At 48.4% G+C, this 20,729-nt stretch overlaps 1 long non-coding RNA gene across 1 annotated transcript; it reads left to right on the top strand.

Annotated features, from left to right (window-relative positions):
- Window positions 1-3,081: 3,081 nt before the first annotated feature.
- Window positions 3,082-20,053, top strand: LOC140691260 (uncharacterized). Its single transcript, XR_012066835.1, has 5 exons — window positions 3,082-3,201; window positions 13,542-13,649; window positions 14,882-15,157; window positions 19,329-19,442; window positions 19,654-20,053. It is a non-coding gene; the product is annotated as an uncharacterized lncRNA (long non-coding RNA).
- Window positions 20,054-20,729: the final 676 nt, after the last annotated feature.

Genomic DNA, 20,729 nt, shown 5'->3' with positions numbered 1-20,729 from the left:
TCCCGAGGCACCGATGCCCGCTTTGGGTAGGCTGCCATCACTAAGTTTGAAGCTCTGTCTTACCCTATTGTTTTTAGCCTGTTATTTTTAGTGTGCAATGTCACAGCATGCAAGTTTTTCAGGAATGCCCGCTATAATGATGTCATAGCGCAAAAACCTGTCCTGAACAAGTCCTACTGATCTTCAAACGTATATTAAACCGTAGTGTAATCACACCCACAGGACACTCAGCCACGGTTAAAACAGCACAAGCAGAGCTATGCAGGGAAATCCCCACTGCAGAGTAAATGAAAAAAGCAAGTTGCGCAACAATACATACAGTGTGATGTATCCATGGGGCGGGGGAGAGAGCCTTCAAAACAACACCTTTTTTCCCTATGGGGGCATGCATTTTTGTCCATCAGTACGCTGAAGGGAAACCTGGTAACTGCTCGTCTCTTAGTGGGATGGGGAGGAGGCTCCAGCCTCACTGCCCGTGGCCCCCTCCGGACCCTTCCCTCGGGCCGAAGGTCCTTGATTTTCCCGCAGTGCCTTTTCTAGACCACACTCTGGAACTTAGGACCCAGCATTCTCTTTCTACAGATCCTGAGCTCACTTCCAGGCTTGCGTGAATTCGTGCTCTGGATCTATTCTCCCCACCCCTTGGCCTTCGTGGACACCTCAGGTCCAAGGAGCCAGGGTGGGAAGAGATGAGGGGAGCAAGAGACCTCCGGTGGCCCCCCCGCTCCACCCACAAGCAGCAGAGGCAGCCGGAGTGCCAGGAGACAGGTGGGCTCTACCTGGTCCTACAGGGTTTTATCTGTAAGGCTCAGGTTTTCTTATAGGACGAATTGTTTTTGCATTGCTTGTGTACTAACAGTTCATTAAAACGTAATTAAAAGGCTATTACAATATGTACATACACGCATGACGGGGACATGATGCCGTACATCAGAAACTGACACATTGTAACTGACTATACTTCAATTTTAAAAAAACTAATGAAAAGAATTCAAATGCCCCCCTATTCATCCAAAGATTGCAACTAACAGAGTCTTTAATGATCAAGGCCCCTGGGGCAGAGGTCAGGAGAGGAAGGGGGAAGAAATGAAGACACGGGGGAACAGAGCTCTGATCACTCTGAGTGACAGGTGTCAATTACTTCCTAATTTTAAAGAAAACAAGCGTATTTTGATGGCTGTACAGGGCCATGGGGGTGAGGGTGGAATTCCCCAGAAGCAGAGGCCACAGCAATTAGTGGACTTCCCACTCGCATCCACCCACTGCCCGGCATCCAGCCCATGGCCAGACGAGAGGAGGACGCCGGAAGTAGCCGTGAGCAGCTGGGATCTCGGTGCACGGGGGCAGATGGTCAGAGTGCCCGTCAGAGGGGCCGCAGGCCCGGGGATTTCCTGGGGGTGGAGTCCCAGGCAGGCTATTCTGAGGTGTCCCCCAGCTCCCCCACATCAATTCCAGGAAGCCTGCCTGGGACTATCAGAAAGTTGCCATCTCGCCTTCAGCTTCATTCAGCAAAACTGGTTGGTGTGGGCATGGGGGTGCAGGCCACCTGGCCGTGAGCTGAAAGAGCCCCAAACAGGAAGCAGGAGGCTGGCCACCTTGGGGAGGGTGTGTGAGTGTGTGTGACTTTGAACAATCCACTTAATCCTGGGCACTCCGGGCCCCTCTTCCACGTGTAATGTGTAAAACTGGGATAATATTTCATCTCAGGGCAACTTCAAAAGGCTGTGGAGAAAATTATATCAGATAATGAATGTGGAAGCAATTTGCTAGCCATAAAGTGCCACGAGAATCTGAAGGTCTCGTCTCCATCCAGATGTCACCTCCTCCAGGAAGCCTTCCCCGGCTCCCTAGTCTGGATAAACTTATACCAGATACTGAATGTGACAGTAATTTGTGAGCCACAAAGTTCTATGAAAATCTAACGGCTCATTTCCATCCAGATGTCACCTCCTCCAGGAAGCTTTCCCTGGCTCCCTAGTCTGGCTTAGAGGTTCCTATTCTTGGCCCTCTAGAGCCCACGTGTCAGCTTCAGTTTTGACACTTCGTATGTCCTGTTATACTGATGTACTTGGAACACAAAAATCTAATTTGTCTGTCCCTCCCCAGGTTCTATCATCATGTTGGACACAGAGCAGGGACCCCACAATCGCCCTGAAAGGGATGTGTGAGTGACTGAGTGGTTACTGGCCTCGGCCTCCCTCCCGTTGCTCTGACTGCCACGGTGTACCCACGGACCCACCCCTGCCACCAGCCCAGGGATGCTGACAATGGCACAATGCCTCATCTGCGTTTCTCTGTGTTCCCCCCAATATGTGTTCTTCCTGCAAACCCCGTGATCCAGACCCTAACCCCTCGACGTCAGGGGCCTTGTCTAGTAGTAAGTACGTAGTTAAAATAGATGAAAATGTTCACTCAACCGTAATTAAAACAACAAAGCACTAAGTAGGGGAACGTAAATCCCCCTGGACTGAAACACACGCGCACATGCACACGCACACACTCGGAGCTCCCCAGGGCCCTGGGAGGTCTGAGGGCACAAGATTTGATGCCCAAGACTCAGAGCCCAGGCTGAGAGCTTCTTCTGTGAAAGGCCCAGCAAACTGTCCTGCTGAGAGACGGAGCGTTTCAACGCTATGAAGAAAGAGCTGGCCAGAGTGTGCTGTGGGTTCCACCAAAGTTAAGGCAGAAAACCTCCCCGCTCTGGGCTGGGCACAGCCATCAGCCTTGCGGGGGGACTAAGAAGACGGGTCGCTGGAGCTGGAGGAGGGGAAGGCTCTGTGGGGGAGGGGTGGTTTGGGGACTAGAGAGATACTGAGGGTATGAGCCCCGAGCTTGCAAAGGAAGAAGGGTACGGTGGTGAACACAGGCCTGACAGGCAGAGCAGGGCTGGAGGAGAAGAGAACCTTGGAGCACACGGGGGTGAGTCTCCGTCAAAAGAACTTCAGGAGGCCTGAGGAGGGCAGCTGCACTTAGAAGGTGGTGTTGCAAGGGAGGGATCTGAGGTGGAGCTGGATGGACGCCCGGAGGAGAGACATTAGGCAATATAACGCTGAGAGTAATTCCTGCCACCCACTCTGGCAAGGGCTCCCCTAAACCCGGAGAGATGTTTGCAGTGGCTGCTCCTGCATTCGCTCCAGGGCCCCTGCCAGCTGCGAGCAGAGTCCCTCTGTGACCCCCTCACCTGGACACTGTGCTTACCAGGTGAGTCCGAGACCCTTCGCCGCATCTCCCGGGGCCTCAGCAGGCAGTTATTAGAAGCATGCGGTGGCCCAGACAAGGTGAGGCTCCCCCTGTGCTCTTAACACAAGGGGCTTGAGATCGCCTGGCTTCTTCCCAGCCAAGCAGACAATAACGCAAGTCCTGCCTATTTTAAACATTAAATGGGGGTGATGAGTTTGGCTCCAGGTGTCCGAGGAGCCCGGGCGGTGGGGGGCGCCTGCAGCAGCCCTGGCTGGGTGGGGCTGGCGCTGGGATCACTTTGCACACCGGATCGTGTGCACGTCTGAACCCCTCGCCGGAGTCTGCCCTCAATCTCCCCCAGCTTTCTGTTGTCGTGGAAAAGCCTGGGGTGTGTAGAAGGAATTTTACAGAGGAAACACGGCGGGGTGAGCAGGAATTTGGAGTCAGCTCTACCTGGGTTCAAATTCTGGCCTCCTACGTGTAAGCTGTGTAATCTAGACAAACTACTTCATCTCCCTGTGCCTGAGTTTTCTCAGTGTAAAACGAAGGGAAATAGTACCAGGTTCCTAGAGTTGAAGAAAGAATTAAAACAGCCAACGTGCATGAAGGCCCCGGCCCTTAGCACGTCCCCAGTAGATCCATGTTTTCTTCCCTGAGCGCCCGGGTTCTGTCTGTGCATCTCAGCCCCTGCCTGACTCATTGGTTCCTCCCTGGGGAGACCCCCAGCCCAGGATGAGGCGGGACGGGACTGGAAGAAAACCCTCAGATCCCACAGGCCAAAAGCCCCTGGGTCCCAAACATCGAAAAACATCGCTAAAAGTTCACAACCTCAAAAGCCTCTGAGCCCCCCCAACTCCTCTGGCTTTATAACCTCCTCCCCTTCCTCTATCACAGTGGCCCTGTCATAGGCCATGGCACCCAGAGGACGAGGGGTGCGGGGGGCAGGATGCCGCCCTCTCCCAGCCCCGGGGTGAGGCATTCACGCCTCCCTGTCCTCCCTGGCCACACTTTGTTCCCTGTGGCTCCCTGGTCCTCTCTCTGCAGCTCTCCTCCTCCTTTGATGCCTCTGAGGGTGAATGGGGTCTGGGATCGTATGTAGAGCAGCCCTCTGTGCTCATGACTAACCATCCATGATTTAGAGGAACCTGAAACATAGGATGAATCCAGTGAGAGAGAGACGGAGGACCAGCACTGGGGAGGGAGGAGCACGGAGCGCAACACACGCAGGTACATACACACATACGTGCGCACACGTGCATACACACAAACCACCGGTCACCTGTGTGGCTTACGCAATATGTGACTTAAAAGAAAAGTAGAATGTGAGGGGAGGATATAGCTCAGTGGTAGAGCGCATGCTTAGCATGCCTGAGGTCCTGGGTTCAATCCCCAGTATCTCCACTAAAAAAAAAGTTGGGGAAAGGATCTGAACAGACACTTTATCAAAGAAGATACACAGACTGCAAATGGGCACGTAAAAAGATGCTCACATCATATGTCATTAGGGATCACACATTTGAACAGCAGTGAGATACGCCTGCACACCTGTTAGAACGGCTGAAACTGAAAGCACTGACAGCGCCCAGCGAGGGGAGGACGCGGAGCAACAGGAGCTCTCGTTCCTCGCTGCTGGGAATGCAAAGTGGTGCAGCCACTTTGGAGGGCAGCTGGGCAGTCTCTGACAAAACTGAACACTCATACCTTACGACCCAGCAGTCCCACTCCTTGGCGTTGACCCAAATGAGTGGGAAACTTATTTCTGTGCAAAACTGGCACCCAAATGTTTCTAGCAGCTTCATTCAAAATTGCCAACGCCTGCAAGCAACCAAGATGCCCTTCAATAGATGAATGATAAACACCCAGACAATGGAATATTAATTCAGCACTGAAGAGAAATGAGTTATCAAGCTATGAAAAGACATGAGGAAGCTTAAAAGTTTATGCTAAGTGAAAAAAGCCAATCTGAGCAGGCTACACACTGTATGGTTCTGCCCATGTGATATTCTGGGAAGGGCAAAGCTACAAGAGACAGTTACAGGACCGGTGGTTGCCAATAACTCGGGGATGGATGGGTGGAGCACAGGGGATGTCAGAGCAGCGAAACTAGCCTGGGTGCTACTGTGGTGGTAGTTACATGTCACTGCACTCCTGTCAAAGCTCATCAAATGAACAACAGGAAGCGGGAGCTTCTGTAAACTGTAGATGTTAGTTAATAACATATCAATATGGGCTCATCAAGTGGAAGAAATGTGCCAGGCTCATGCAAGATTTAGCAGTACAGGAGAATGAAGGTGGGGGCAAAGGATATACACAAATTTGCTGTACTTTCCCCCAATTTTTTCTGTAAACCTAAAAATTGCTCCCCAAAAGTCTGTGAATTAAGAAAAGAAAGAGCAGTTGCATCACCTTGGGTAATACTTAAGATTTCCAGACCTCCATTTCAGTCTCCTTATCTACGAGGTGAGCGAGACTGATGGCTGACTCTAAGTGTCCGTGGAGAAGGAAATCTGCAAAGGCAGATGAACGGGTTCCCCACCGTCCATCTCCCAAAGGCACTCGTGTTACAGCCTAGCTCTGCACCCACGCAGTCCCTCCGGTGGTGGAGTCCAGGACAGGGATGCTCCGAGCTGAACCAGACAAGACCCAGGCCCCCAGGGAAGCTGGGGGTGAAGGGCTCGCCTTCACCGGACACACCAGGAGACAAGAAGTCCAAGTCCGCACACGGCGTGGAGCTCTGACGGAGGAGAGGAGCTTGCACAGAGGAGCAGCCTTGTGGACTCAGTCCTGAAAAGCACGCAGGAGCCTTCTGTCAACACAGGATGGACGGAGGAGGGGAGGAGGTCTCACATAAAGGGGGCAGCTGGGCCGACGCCACACCCACAGGAGCGGCAGGGCTGGGCGGCCCCCCGGGGGTTCCACCGGGAGGCCTGTGCCCACGCGGCCGCCCGCAAGCCCAGCCCAGACCCGAGCCAGCCCCAGCCAGGCTCTCTGTTCCTTCCCCAGAAGTGGAGCGCACAACACAGAAACCCATGTTCTTTCAGATTCGGGATCTCCAACCTCAGCTCGGCCCTCGGGGGCTGCTCGGAAATTCTTTTTCGTTTCTCAGTTTCCTTTACCCCTTTCTCCACAATAGCTTTTTCAAACATGTGCTAAACCTCCTGGAACCTGTCTCCCCACTTCCCATATTCTCAGCAGATGGTCCCTGCCTCCGCCTCACCCTCAGCCCCACTGACTGCTTCCTCTTTCCTGTGCATCACCTTGGAAACCATGGCCCCACCTGTCTCACTCGGATCCCTCCGTCCCTGCCCTGGTCCGGCGCCTCCAGCATCCTCAGCACAGCTGAGCCCTCAGCCGCTGAGACTGCGTTCCCTCCCTGTCCAGCTTCCCCGAGACCTTCGCTGGCTCCCTTCCCTGACCTTTCCCTCAGGTGTGCCTGTTCCTGGCTTCTGCCCCCCCAATTGCTCCTCTCCCCCGCTCTACCTGGGTGGTGCCAGTGGCTTCCCTGGCCTCACTCACCTAGGTGCTGCTGATGCCCAAACGTGAGTGTCTTCAGCCACGTCTCTCCTCCGAGCATCCAATGGGACTAGCCGCCTCCTCTTGGACATCGTACTTGGATGTCCTACAGCGACCTCCTGAGATGCCTTTCCTCTGTAAACCCCCATTTCTGAGAACCCCTTCCACATCCCCCATGGAAAAGATATTTTCAGGTTACTTTATTTATGCCGCGGAACACTGACACTCCCCAGGCACACCCATGAAAACACCAAGGTCACAGCTGATTGGAGCCAACACAGAAATCTGATTCTCTCTTTTGAAAATACGGGTTTGGAGACATAGTGACTGAACTCTGAAGATAGGAAATACCCGTCCTCAGCAGAGTTGATGACAGGCTGTGTGTATTCTGTACCTGCTAGCCATCCCTGCTCCGTCCTCTTTTCCCTCCAAAACTGCATTCCTTCTCTAGTTGCCCAGGCTAGAAGCTTTTCATCAATCAGTAAAGCAGCCCCCTAGATGGTCTGCTGCCTCCCCCGTCACTGTGTGCCCAGAGCCTTCCCTCCCAGAGCAAAGCCCCCATCCTGGCACACCTGCCCCTGGATCACCCAGCCCTGGCGCCTAGCTCAGCTTCACCTCTCCCGTCCCTCTCCTCACCCTGGACCCTGCAGCCAATATGCAGTGTCCCAAATTCTCTGTTCTCTCTTCCCTGCGGACTTACGTACGTGCCTTTTTTGTTGTTGTTGTTCTAACTGGAACATTCTTTCTCCACCCCTTTTTGGCTGTACAATTTTTTTTTTATTGAAGTACAGTCAGTTACAATGTGTCAGTTTCTGGGTGCAGCACAGTGTTTCAGTCGTACCGTACATACATGTATTTGTTTGCATGTTCTTTTTCATTATAGGTTACTGTAAGATGTTGAATATAGTTCCCTGGGCTCTACAGAAGCAGCCTGTCTATCTATTTTCTACATAGTAGTTAGCATTTGCACATCTGGAACGCCCAATTTATCCCTTCCTACCCCCTCTCCCCCGGTAACCATAAGTTTGTTTACTATGTCTGTGAGTCTGTTTCTGTTTTGCAGATAAGTTCATTAGTGATTTCTGTTTTCTTTTCTTTCTTTTTTTCTCTTTTAGATTCCACATATGAGTGATATCTGTGCCATTTTCCTTTTTCCTTCTGGCTTCCTTCACTTAGAATGATGATCTTCAGACCCATCCATGTTGCTGCAAATGACATTATTTTATTCTGTTTTATGGCTGAGTAGTATTCCATTGTATATATATGTACCACAACTTCTTTACCCAGTCATCTGTCAGTGGACATTTAAGTTATTTCCGTGTCTTGGCTGTTGTATATAGTGCTGTCATGAACATTGTGGTGCATGTATCTTTTCGAATCTGAGTTCCTCCTGGATATATGCCCAAGAGTGGGATTGCTGGATCATATTAAGTCTGTTTTTAGTTTTTTGAAGAATCTCTGTACTGTTTTCCATAATGGCTATAACAAACTGCATTCCCACCACAGTGCAGGAGGGCTCCCTTTTCTCCACAGCCTCTCCAGCTTTTATGGTTTGTGGACTTTTTAATGATGGCCATTCTGACTGGTGTGAGGTGATTCCTCATGGCAGTTTTCATTTACTTTTCTCTGATAACTAGTGACACTGAGCATTTTTTCATGTGCCTGTTGGCTGTATGTCTTCATTGGAGAACTGCTTGTTTAGGTCTTCTGCCTATTTTTGGATTGGGTTTTTAATTTTTTTTTTTGCTATTAAGTTATATGAGTTGTTTATATATAGTCTGGAAATTAAACCTTTGTCAGTCGCATCATTTGCAAATATTTTCTCCCATTACGTAGGTTGTCATTTTGTTTTGCTCATGGTTTCCTTTGCTGTGCAAAACCCTGTAAGTTTGATTAGGTCCCATTTGTTCATTTTTGCTTTTATTTCCATCACCTGGGTAGACTGGCCTAGGAGAACATTGCTAAGATTTATGTCAGATAATGTTTTGCCTGTGTTTTCTTTTAGGAGGTTTATAGCATCTTGTCTTATATTTAAGTCTATAAGCCATTTTGAGTTTACTTTTGTGTGTGGAGTGAGGGAGTGTTCTAACTTCATAGATTCACATGCTGCTTTTCCAGTTTTCCTGACACCACCAGTGGAAGAGACTGTCTTTCCCCCATTGTATATTCTTGCCTCCTTTGTTGAAGATCAATTGACTGTAGGTCTGTGGGTTCATTTTTGGGCTCTCTCTTCTGTTCCTTTGATCCGTATGTCTGTTTTTGTTCCAGTACCACTCTGTTTTGATTACTGTAGCTCTGTGTTATTGTCTGAAGTCTGGGAGGGTCGTTCCTCCAGCTTTGTTCTTTTTCTTCAGTATTGCTTTGGCAATTCTTGGTCTTTTGTGATTCCGTATAAATTTCAGGATTTATTTTTAAGTGTTCTACTTCTGTGAAAAATGTCCTGGGTAATTTGATAGGGATCTTGGCTATATAATTCTTGATCCACCTTTAGTTATGCCCTTAGCTGTCACTTCCTTGGGGAAGCTCTCTCCAGTGTACCAGTCATGGACCCACACGGCAGCCTTCATTTGCTCCATCACAGCCCCAGCCTCACTCTTCAGAGTTCCCCCCGATTGGTCCAACGCCACCCTACCCTGGTGGCCACTTGGAAAAACCCCACCACTGGGTTTCATGCCCTAGCATAAGACCTGGCACATCAAAGTTGTTGGATGAGTTAATGAATTTGTTAGTGCCTTGTATTTGTCACTTGTTATATACACTGAAGAGTCAGAGGTTAAAAATAATAGCCCTGCACAAATGCACGTAAACGGTAGATCTACAAGAAAGCAAGTAAGTGTGGTAAAGGGTGATACACACTGTGAGACAGGGTGATAAGAGAGCACGCAGAGCAGGCACCAAGGAGGATGCGATCAACTCCACCATCTCAAGGGATGCGTGAGAGACTGTTGTTTGTTTTTGTTTTTGTTTTTGTTTTTGCTATTAGTTTCAGGTGTATAGCAAAGTGATTCAGGTTTTTATATATATATATAAAAAACTGAATAATATAATAATAATATATATATTATTTTTCAGATTCTTTTCCACTATAAGTTATTATAAGATATCAGGTATAATTCCCCATGCGATACAGGAGGTCCTTGCTGTTTATCTATTTTATATATAGTGGTACTCTGTTAATCTCAAACTCCTAATTTATCCCTCCCCCCACTTCACCTTTGGCAACCATAAGTTTGTTGTCTATGTCTGTCAGTTTGCTTCTGTTTGGTCAATAAGTTCATTTGTGTCATTTTTTGTTTTGATATTACATATAAATGATCTCATGTGATATTTGTCTCTTACTTCACTTAATGTGATCATCTCTAGGACCATCCATGTTGCTACAAATAGCATTATTTCCTTCCTTCTTTTTTATTTGTTTGTTTGTTTTTACTTTTCATTTTGAAATAATTTCAGACTTACAAAAGTTGTAAAAATAGTACAGGGTTCCCTTCTACCCCACACCCAGTTCGCTCAACTGTTAGCATCTTAAATAACCGCGGTTCAGTGACCAGAACTAGGAAGTTCACGTTGATGAGATGCTCTCACCTAATTATAGACCGTATTCAAACTTGGCCGACTTGTTCTTTTTTCAGGCGCAGGTCCGCTCCCGAGTCCTACCCCCCGTCTGGTTATACTTCGCCGCCGTCTCCTCTAATCTGGTATCGTTCCTCGTCTTTTTTTTTTTTTTTAATCAGTTTTACAACGTTGACTTTTTCGAAAAGCACTGGCTGGTGACTTTGTAGAACGTCCCTGCGTCTGGACCTGTCTGGTGTTTCCTCACGGCTGGACGGAGGCTGTGCTGGGCGAGACCCCCGCAGGTGTGACGCTGCCCCCGTCTCAGAGGGTCCTGCCGTTGCCGCCTCTCATTCCTGGGGACGTTAACTTTGACCGCTTGGTTGAGGTGGTGTCCGCTAGGCTTCGCCCCCGTTAAGTGACTGTCTTCCCTTTGTAACTAATAAACACCTTGGGAGGAGACGCTCTGAGACTCTGCAGATACCATGTTTTCGTTGTATTTTCGCGTTTTACATTCATTACATCCACGACTCGCACCTGCCACAGTTTTTTGTGGTGTTGCCAGATTGCGGCTTTCTACTTCTCTCACTTCTTCTGCATTCATTAGCTGGAATTCTGCCGTGAGAAAGAGCTGCTCTTCTTTCTTCTGTTTCTGCATTTATTTATCCAATCATTCATATCAGGATGGGCTGGGGAACATGTACCCTAGTCCATTCTACTGGTTATCACCTGTCCGTATCCTTACCTATTTTATTACTCACAGCCGCTCAGATTGAGCCACTGGGATGGAGCAGATTCTTCCCTGAAAGTCATTATAGGCTCATTATTAATTCAGCTAAACAAAGCGCACCGAAACGCACTGTCAAGAAAACGATAGAGAAACGATTTCACGCCACCGTTATGTAATTTTTTCTTACTAGTCGTGGTCATTTAGGAGAAGTGATTCTTGAGAGATGAGTAGGTGCTTCCCAGACAAAACAGAGCGGCAGGGCGGGCGGAGGAAGTACCTGGCGCGAGCGCATCCGCGTGTGAAGCCGCCTGGGGCCGTCTTCCCTCCCCGGCATCTCTGGGCCGCGCCCTCCCTCCGCCACCCCCCGTCGGTCCCCAGTCACCCCCATCTCCCCTGGACCAGAGGAAGGGGGCTTTCCCCTTCCGTGCTGCATTCAGCAACCAGGGCGGCTGTTCGCAAGCTCGGCACCTCACCACGTCGCTCTCGGCTCAGGACCTTCCAGGGCTTTCCCGCCGCGCCTGGGGGACCGTCAGGAGGCCCCCGCCCGGTCCGATCCCGAAGCCCGGCGCCCAGCTCCCCGTCTTCCACGGCCCCCTTTCTCACTGTGTCCGCGGCCCCTCCGAGGCCCCGCCCCCCAGGGCCGTGGCCCTGCCCCTCCCCCTTCCCAGCATGCACTGCCCTCTCGTCTCCGCCCCAGGGCTGCCCCCCATCGGGCTAACCCCTGTTCGCCCTTCAGGTTGCGGCGTCCCCGGGGCTGCTTCAGACAAATCTTCCATGATTCTAAAAAGTTGGGTCCCCGCGAAGTGTTCTGTGCGCTGCACCGTCTCCTCCCAGGCCCCCGCGCAGACCAGGCCTGCTCTCCCTGCGCGCGGCACGTCCCTCCCACGTGCCCTCCCTCCAGCCCTCCCTCCGGTTCGGCCTCGGCGGGTAGGGGCTCAGTGCGTAACTCATCGTCCAGTGAATAATGTTGAGTAATACTCCCAGGAGACAGGTAAAATTCTTCCAAGTTTTAAAACTTATTTGGAAGTCATTTCACACATATAGAAGAGTTGCAAAAATAAAAATAGAAGAACCATACCATCCAGCAGTCCCTCTCCTGGGCATATATCCAGAGAAAACTCAAATTCTAAAAGACACACACACCCCAGTGTTCACAGCAGCACTATACACAACAGCCAAGACGTGGAAGCAACCTGAATGTCCATCGACAGATGACTGGATAAAGAAGCTGTGGTCCATATATATACACACACGATGGAACACTACTCAGGCATAAAAAGGAATAAAATACTGCCATTTGCAGCAACATGGATGGACCTCGAGAGCGTCACACTAACTGAAGTAGGTAAGACAGAGGAAGACGAACATCAATCATATGGTATCACTTATATGTGGAATCTAAGATATGACACAAATGAACTTATTTACAAAACAGAAACAGATTCACAGACATAGAAAACAAACTTATTGTTACCAAAGGGGAAAGGGGATGGGGAGGGATAAATTAGGAGTTTGGGATTTGCAGATCCTGATTACTATGTATGAAACTGAGATAAACAACGAGGACCTGCCGTCTAGCACCGGGAACTAGGTTCACTGTCCTGTAATAACCTATAATGATAAAGACTGTGAAAAAGACAAAAAAATCCAACCTTCGAATATCCCTGCTTTCTCTCAGACCCTTTCCCGCAGGGGTGGGCTTTTCACCGTGTTGTCTTCCTCTCCACTCGCCCCTGCTTCTCTCAGGCAAGCTCAGCTTTGTATCAGCTGAACCTGCTTCTGAAGTTGGCCCTTTATTTCATATAAAGCCAGCCCTTCTCTCTGTTTTCCAATAATACTCCTCCAGGGTGTTTTTCTGGTGGGATTTCCCAGAACAGGAGCTATGAAATCATTAATTCTGGGTCTGCTAAAAGCAGCCGCTGTTTAGACCGATCTTACCAGGCTGGAAAATCCCAGCCAGGGGTCCTCGCGCATCGGTCCAGCATTCCCTCCAGCCTGGGCTCGCTCTGCGCGTGTCCTGCCCGGCCGTCCTGTGATACTTCTCATCTTTCCTGGGCTTCCTTCAGGGACCAAATTCCGTGAATTTCTCAGGTATTCTTTAGGTAGAGGTATTTCCTGGGTCACAATAAAGTCATGTAATGATTTTTTTGTAACCTCTTTGAACGTCTGTCCCATCCTTAAGGGGCCTCTGTTCCTACAACTGTTCTTACAGTGCACTTCCACTCAGCTGCCCTGCTCCCGGCAGATCTAAAACGACAGACACTCCTCAGATTTTCCTGGATCCTGGCTGCCCCTGCGAAAGTCATTCCAGTCTGCTTTTTTGTAAAATTTTGCACCTCTTCTTCTGCTGAACTTCACTGGAATTCACACACTGTTTCTGGTATAGTCTTATCTAAAATTTGTCTGTCCTTCCGAGTTCCCCCTTTAAGAACAGTTAACCTTGGAATTTCAATAATATAGATCTATTTCTCTTCCCCAAATTTAGAAGGTTGTGTTCTCTGTATGATAGAGGACTTCATTCCTTTTATTATATTTTTAAAATAAAATCTATGATTTCTCTGTACAGGAAGCCACCGTCTGGGTCCTGCCAGTCAGAGCTGTAGTCAGTGTATCAGTATACTGAATCTGGAACCACTTTGAAATCACAGAATGGGGGTTTCTCTTGAGCTTGTGGGTAAGTTACAGGAATTAAATTTAGTTCCTCTGTCGTTTCCTCTCTTGGTCCCAAAGACAATTTAAAGCTAAAAAAAGCACAGAATTTGGGGGTGGTTGATCTTAGCCGCCTACAGTGACCAGCCTCTAACACTAAAGCTCAGAACTCACTGCTGTTCTGCGAAATATGCAGGCTCTCAGCTCAAAGTCCTGGTCTCCTGGCTCGGAGACCTTGCTGGGGGGCACGGTAAAACCACCCCGCTCCCTGACACCGGAGAGCCCCCATGAAATGCTCCCGTTTCTCTTTCACCCAATCCTTGCCTCCTTCATCCTCCTTAGTGCTTCCTTTTAATCAAATCTTTGCTGCTTCTGCCTCCTGAGTTTATCTGAAAGCCACCCCACTTGCTGGGGTCCAGCCTGCGTCTACGCCTGTGTAAAGCAGCCACCTGCTTGTAGGCAAAGTCGCCTTTGGCAGTGACGCACCAGGGGGAACGTCCTGCAGCGCTCGGTCTTCCTAAAGCCGAACGCCACCTGCCCGGGCCTCACCTGTTAAAGGCCAGTTCTGTTATAAAGCAATGAGAGTGAATGATATGCAACCCCACATGACAGTGTTGGATGAGGCCTTAAAAATCTCCTAATGTTGCCTGAAAGAAGACGGGCCCAGAGAAGTTCATATTGTATTATTATGTTCATTCAAATTTATGTAAATTGCAAAATAAGCAAAACCGTCGTTACGCTGTTAAGTCGGGATGGTGGTCCGCAGGTGGTGACTGGCATCAGGGGGCTTATGAGATGCTGACAATGTTTTACTTCTTGATCCAGGTGCTGGTTACATAAGTTTTCAGTTAGTAAAATTTCACCAAACTGTCCACCTATGATACGTGCAGTTTGATAAAAGGTTAATGTTTTTAAAAGCCAGCTGCACACCCATCAAAACCAGCGCATGACAGCACATGAGCATTACTACCAATTGCCAATTGCCTGAGGGTCCCAACTGCAAAAATCTAGCACCCCGCCTCCTGGCTGTGCCCAAAGTCCCCAGCAGCACATGGCAGGTGCTCCACAAATGACAGACGTTTTTATTTTCCCATGTTCTCTGCTCCTTAATGAGATGTTAGGGTCTAGGGGAGTAGAGTGGGTTGAATTGGGTCTCCTAAAAAGATACGTCCAAGTCTTAACCCCCAATAACTATGAATGGGATCTTATTTGGAAATAGGGTCTTTGTGGATGCAATTAAGTTAAGGATCATCTTAGATTTGTAGGGCATCCTACATCCAATGCCTGGTGTCGTGATATGAAAAAGGAGAGGGAGATTTGAGAAACATCGCCTCAGGAAGACAGACACAGGGAGGGAAGCCACGTGGAGATGGGGACAAAGGTGGACTTATGGCACCACAAATCAAGGAACAGTGGGAGTCAGCAGGAGAAACTGGAAGAAACAAGATGTGACTCTTCCCTGGAGCCTTCAGAGGGACCGTGGCCCGGCCTGCACTTTGATTTCAAATGTCCGACCTCCAGAACCGTGAGAGAGTAAGTTTCTGTTGTTTGAAGCCAATCAGTTCTTGGTCATGTGTTATGATGGCCCTAGGCAGCTAGTACGGGGGACCATTTTAATACCTAACACTCCCTTTATCCTGCCCTTGTTCTAACCCAAGAGATAAATATCAGTCTCAAGCAGATGGGCGTCAGAATTCTGCCTTGATTACTCAGCAAGCCACATTAGACGGCATGATTTCAAGCCTGCCAAAGGAGCCTACTGATAATTGTCTGAGAATCGAATTTACTCCTCTAGGCTACAGGTCTCCCTAGCAAAGCCTAGAATCTGCTCTCAAACGCTGACTGCTTGGACAAGAGCAGGTGAGATCACGTTTTATCTGACAGAGAGCCGACATTTGTTTAGAGATGCTAGACGCTTCCTGGGGAAGACAGTAAAGATACTGTCCATCAGAGCAAGACAAAGACTGTGTGACATCACTTACATATGGAATCTAGAAGAGCCAAGCTCACAGAAATAGAGCAGCCGGGTGGTTAGCAGGGACTGGCGGATGAAGGGACCGGGGAGATGCTGACCAAAGGATATGAACTTCCAGTTCTAAGAGTAAGTTCCGCACATCTAATGTGTGACACAGTTACTGACACTGTGCTATGTCCTGGGAATTGGCTGAGGGAGTAAATCTTAGATGTTCTCCAGGTGACTAACTCATGGCAAGTCTCCAAGTGTTTCTTCCTATCTCTGTCCATCTGAAAATTAGAATTCAAAAGTGACAACGTTGTTAAAAGGAGTCCTATGAACACAGTTCCTTGACTTGGGAGGTGAAGGCAGGCTCTTTCCGACAGGGGCTGTCTGATTTGGCTGGTGGGTTATCCATGAAATACCTTCCACAACTTGAATGAGCTCAGTCTGCATCCCCAAGGTTCTGATGAGAACGGATTTAGAGCAAGTGACAACAGACATAGTAAACAATCTTATGGTTACTGGGGGGAAAGGAAGTGGAAAGGGAGTTCGAGATTTGCAAATATTAACTACTGTATATAAAAATATATTTTAAAACCTCAAATTTCTTCCATATAGCACAAGGAACTATATTCAACATCTTGTAGCAACATTTAACGGAAAAGAATATGAAAACAAATCTATGTATGTATATGTCTGACTGAAACATGATGCTGGTCACCAGAAACTGACACATTATAACTGATTATACTTCAGTTAAAAAAAATAGTAAAGCAAGTGACAAAGTAAAAGCTTTCCAGTGCAAAGATGTATTGGCCAAGACATATTGAAATTAACAAATATTTCTATTTCCTGAAGCTTTTTGAGTCCATCTGGTTCAAGAAGCTGCCTTTAAGTGACAGAATGAGAGAGAGAATTAATAGTCATTTGATATGTCTGGATAACGCCGTCTTAGTTGAATTTGAAATTGAAAGGAATGACACCATTATCTGGGTAGCAAATCCAATGGCCTTCGTTTCTTTGTTTTTAACAAGTTATAGGAGGACATAAATTATCAACTGGTAAATCATCAACTGACACCATGCCGTTTTGATGAGATAGCACTATTTGATATTTTAGCAAAAAACTTGGAAGTCGTTCAAAGAATCAAATGACATTGCCATAGTGAAACATCTTCCTCACGCTCTACTTTTTATGTGAACAAATGTCCACAAAAATTAACAATCCTAATGGAACTGATGTGAGTCACAGGTAACATTCGTCACAGACACATGGGCTACTTGAGAATGCATTTCTAATCAAATTTCACCTTTTAGTTAATAATTATAAAAATTTGTACAGAGTCAGCCCTCTGCATCTGCGGGTTCTACATCTGTGGATTCACCCAACTGCAGATGGAAAATACGTGAAAAGAAAAAGTCCAGAAAGTTCCAAAAAACAAAATTTGACTTTGCCACTCGAGGACAAATATTTACATAGCATCTACATTGTATTTACAACTGTTTACTTATAATGTACATTGCATTAGGTGTTCTAAGTAATTAGATGTAACATAACATATGGGGGGATGTGCCATGGATCACAAGCAAGTCTCATGCCATTTTACATAAGGGACTTGATCATCCGTGGATTTTGATATCCAGGGGGTTCCTGGGACCTAGGGAGAAATGAAATGTAAAGTCATAGAAAAAAAATTCACTTCAATCTATACACATGCTTCTGTGGCAGAGATACATAGCAGGACTGTCCCTGAAACATTTTCAGCCATAAAAATAATCATGTCCAGATAAACTTCCGTGGGATTTGAGGAGAAAAGGGAGCTATGTGAAACTTTCAACTCTTAAGAGCTTATAAATGCAGTTTTTAGGTGAATGATGATTCAGACCAAGTAGCTAGAGTCTACTGGAGAACCTTTCATCATGATAGGACAGATTTCAATGCAAATGAAATGTCACTATGGCAAAAGTTACATTGTTTACAGCTATGTGAAGTCATGATGAGAAATTCTAGATGCTCAATGGGTCATTTTCAAAATTATGTTCCAGATTATCTTAAATGGACCCAAAGGCCATGCGTCCGGTCCCTGCAGCCGGTCCCCAGGGCTGTCTGCGATGTGTGGGAGCTGGGCGACTTCCCGGCTCCTGGTTGCAAGTCCCATATTGGTCCCCAGGGTGTGACACAGAACAGCATTCCCAGTTCCCGACCCGAATTTCTCTCTCTTTCCCTCACTTTCACATCCTTTTCAGGCGAGTGCTTTCCCCTGCCACGTCATAGCCGTCTAATTTGTCGTCCTTTTCCCTGGCTGGGTACCCTGACTGCAGCTGCTTTCTTGCAGGCAGTGCTCTGGGGTGGATGGAGCAGGGGGTTCACCTTTCCAGCCTCTCATTCCGGGTCCCCCGACTTCCCCGTGGTCCCCACGCCACCCCACAGGCCCTCTCTGGCCTCCCCTTCCTCCTCCAGCCCAGCCGCCTCCAGCCCTGGGTTCCCTTCCCGGCACTCAGGGTGGACCGGAGCCCTCATCCCTGTTCCCTAATCCCAGCCCGGCCAGCCAGGCCCGGCCCTTCTTGCTCTTTCATTCCCGCGGAGGAGCCGGAGGAGCCGCGGGAGGGAGAGGATGTGACCTCATCTGCAAGGCATCCGAGCCCAGGGGTGCCCCGGGGCTCCCACCCAGGCCCGCTCCCCATGCCCCTCGCCCCTCACTCCATCCAGGAGTCACGCAGAAGACCACCAGGGACCCTGGCTTTGAAGGGACCAAGGCTGTATTTTTGAGAAAGGGGCAGACAGGAGAGGAAATGGACTTGGCCAGACGTTCACTTTATGAAAAACTAGACTCCCCTGCACAGAGCTGCACGCATCCCATGCACACGCTCAGCTGCGCGCACACACACACACACTCATGCACGCACGCGCACACACACACCTAACTCACTCCAGCCCCAAGCCCCAGTCTAATCAGAAGTCAAGAAATAAGGCGAAAGCTGCTAGTTTTCTGCCCCACTCCCTCCTCGGGGCGCTCTCTGAAGGAACAACCGATTCCTCCTGAACCCCGAGGTGCGGTCGGAGGAAGGGTGGGCCCCATGGACTCGGGAACCCCACCTTCAGGCTCACAGGCTGCATGTCAGATGGTTTCTCTACCCCTTTCTTCTCTCCTGCCCCCAAAGAAAACCCGGTCTCCCCTTCACGTGGGGCCTGAGTTTCCTGCCCTGGAGCTTAATTCTTCTGGGGTCTTGAGGGCTTCCAACCTTCCAGGAGTCTTGGCTTAAATACAAGTACTCCATGGAATGCACTTCCGGGGGAAGGGACAAGGAGTGAGGGGACAGGCGAAGGCGTGGAGCTCAGAAACAGCAGAGGGGCTGGGGGCGTGGAGCTTGGTGGTGGAGCGCAAGCCTAGCAGGCAGGAGGTTCGGGGTTCAATCCCCAGCCCCTCCATTAAGAAAGAGAAAAGGGAAAAGAAAAGAAATTTTAGAAGAAAAGAAAAGGCAGAAAGGAAATGTCCCTGTCCCTCTGGCAGGCTGCCAGCCCCTAAGCATGTTGGCGGGGGTGGCTGGGTGGGCTGCTCCCTCCCTGTCCCTCCCTGGAACCCACCGAAGGTGGCCCCACCTAGGCTGCAGAGAGAAGCCCCTGCCCCCTGACGTCTCAAAGTTACCCCTCCCCGGGGACTACTCAGTTGCCCTGTTTGTTTCCTTCCAAGAGTCTCTCATTATCTGACTTGATCTTGTTTACTTGTTTGTTTGTTTATTATCTGAGCACTGCCATCACCTCTCCCCACTGGGTCCCCAAGACTGTGAGCCCCGCCTATGAAGAGACCCCGCGGGTCTCACTCGCCGTCTGTGCAGCCTCGGGATGGGCCGCCCCCAGGAGGTGTGTATTTGTTGAATAAGTGAATGAAGGAAAACATACTAGCTCTCAGTGCTGCTTCGTGCGCCCTGCAACATTTTATGTTAAAGACCTTTGAATTAAATTATTATTTATAATGTATAAACATAGTTGTTAACATAGAACATTGTAAATAAGATATGTTGTATAATTATATGTACGGGTCATAAGTAAATATGTAACATATAATTACCAGTGTCTGCCTTCGGGGCTGGACCGTGAGCGACTCCAGGTGTTACATCATCTGAGCTCTTCCCACTGCTCAGCCTCCAGCTGAGTGCCCGGCAGAAAGGAAATGTTCTGGAGGTTATTTGTTGGTTTGCTGTGCGATGATGAGCAACACGTCTTATTTCAAACGGGAGGTGAGCGATACGTCTTATATTTGTACAGTTCTTGAAAGACTGCTAAGTTCCTCCGCATCCGTTTTGTACCCACGACTCCTAGAAAGAAGCACCGAACAGCGCTGGCCGCACTTGACGGGGAGCGGACTGCGTGCGCGAAAGGCTGAATGGTTTCTCCAGGGTGGGAGTCAGTGAGAAAGAGCATCAGAACCTCCAGCAGCGACTGAACTGCCTGTTTCCTTTTTTTTAATTAAAGTGCAGTTGATTCACAATGTTGTGTTAGTTTCTGATGTGCAGCATGGTGATTCAGTTATACATACGTGTGTGTGTGTGTGTGTGTGTGTGTGTGTGTGTATATATATATATATTCTGTTTCATATTCTTTTCCATTATGGTTTATTACAGGATATTGAATATAGCTCCCTGTGCTACACAGTAGGACCTTGTTCTTTATTTTATATATACTAGTTTATATCTGTTAATCCTACACTCCTAATTTATCCCTCTACCCCACTTCCCCTTTGGTAATCATAAGTTTGTTTTCTGTGTCTATGAGTCTGTTTCTGTTTGATAAATAAGTTCATTTGTATCGTATTTTAGATTCTACGTATGTGATGTCATGTGATATTTATCTTTCTCTGTCTGACTTTTCATTTAAGTATGATCATCTCTAAATCCATCCATGTTGCTGCAAACGGCATTATTTCATTCCTTTTTGTGGCTGAGTAGTATTTCTCTGACTATATATTTATACATATAGACACCACATCTTCCTTATCCAGTCATCTGTTGGTGGACATCAGGCTGTTTCCATGTCTTGGCTGCTGTCGGTGCTGTGAACACTGGGGAGCAGGTATCTTTCTGAATTGGAATTTTCTCCAGCCAAATGCCCAAGAGTGGGATTGCTGGGTCATACAGTAACTTTTTTTTT

The sequence above is a fragment of the Vicugna pacos genome, chromosome 34, assembly GCF_048564905.1.
Source record: "Vicugna pacos chromosome 34, VicPac4, whole genome shotgun sequence".
NCBI classification, from domain to species: Eukaryota; Metazoa; Chordata; class Mammalia; order Artiodactyla; family Camelidae; genus Vicugna; species Vicugna pacos.
This window is presented reverse-complemented; position numbering and strand designations above follow the sequence as displayed.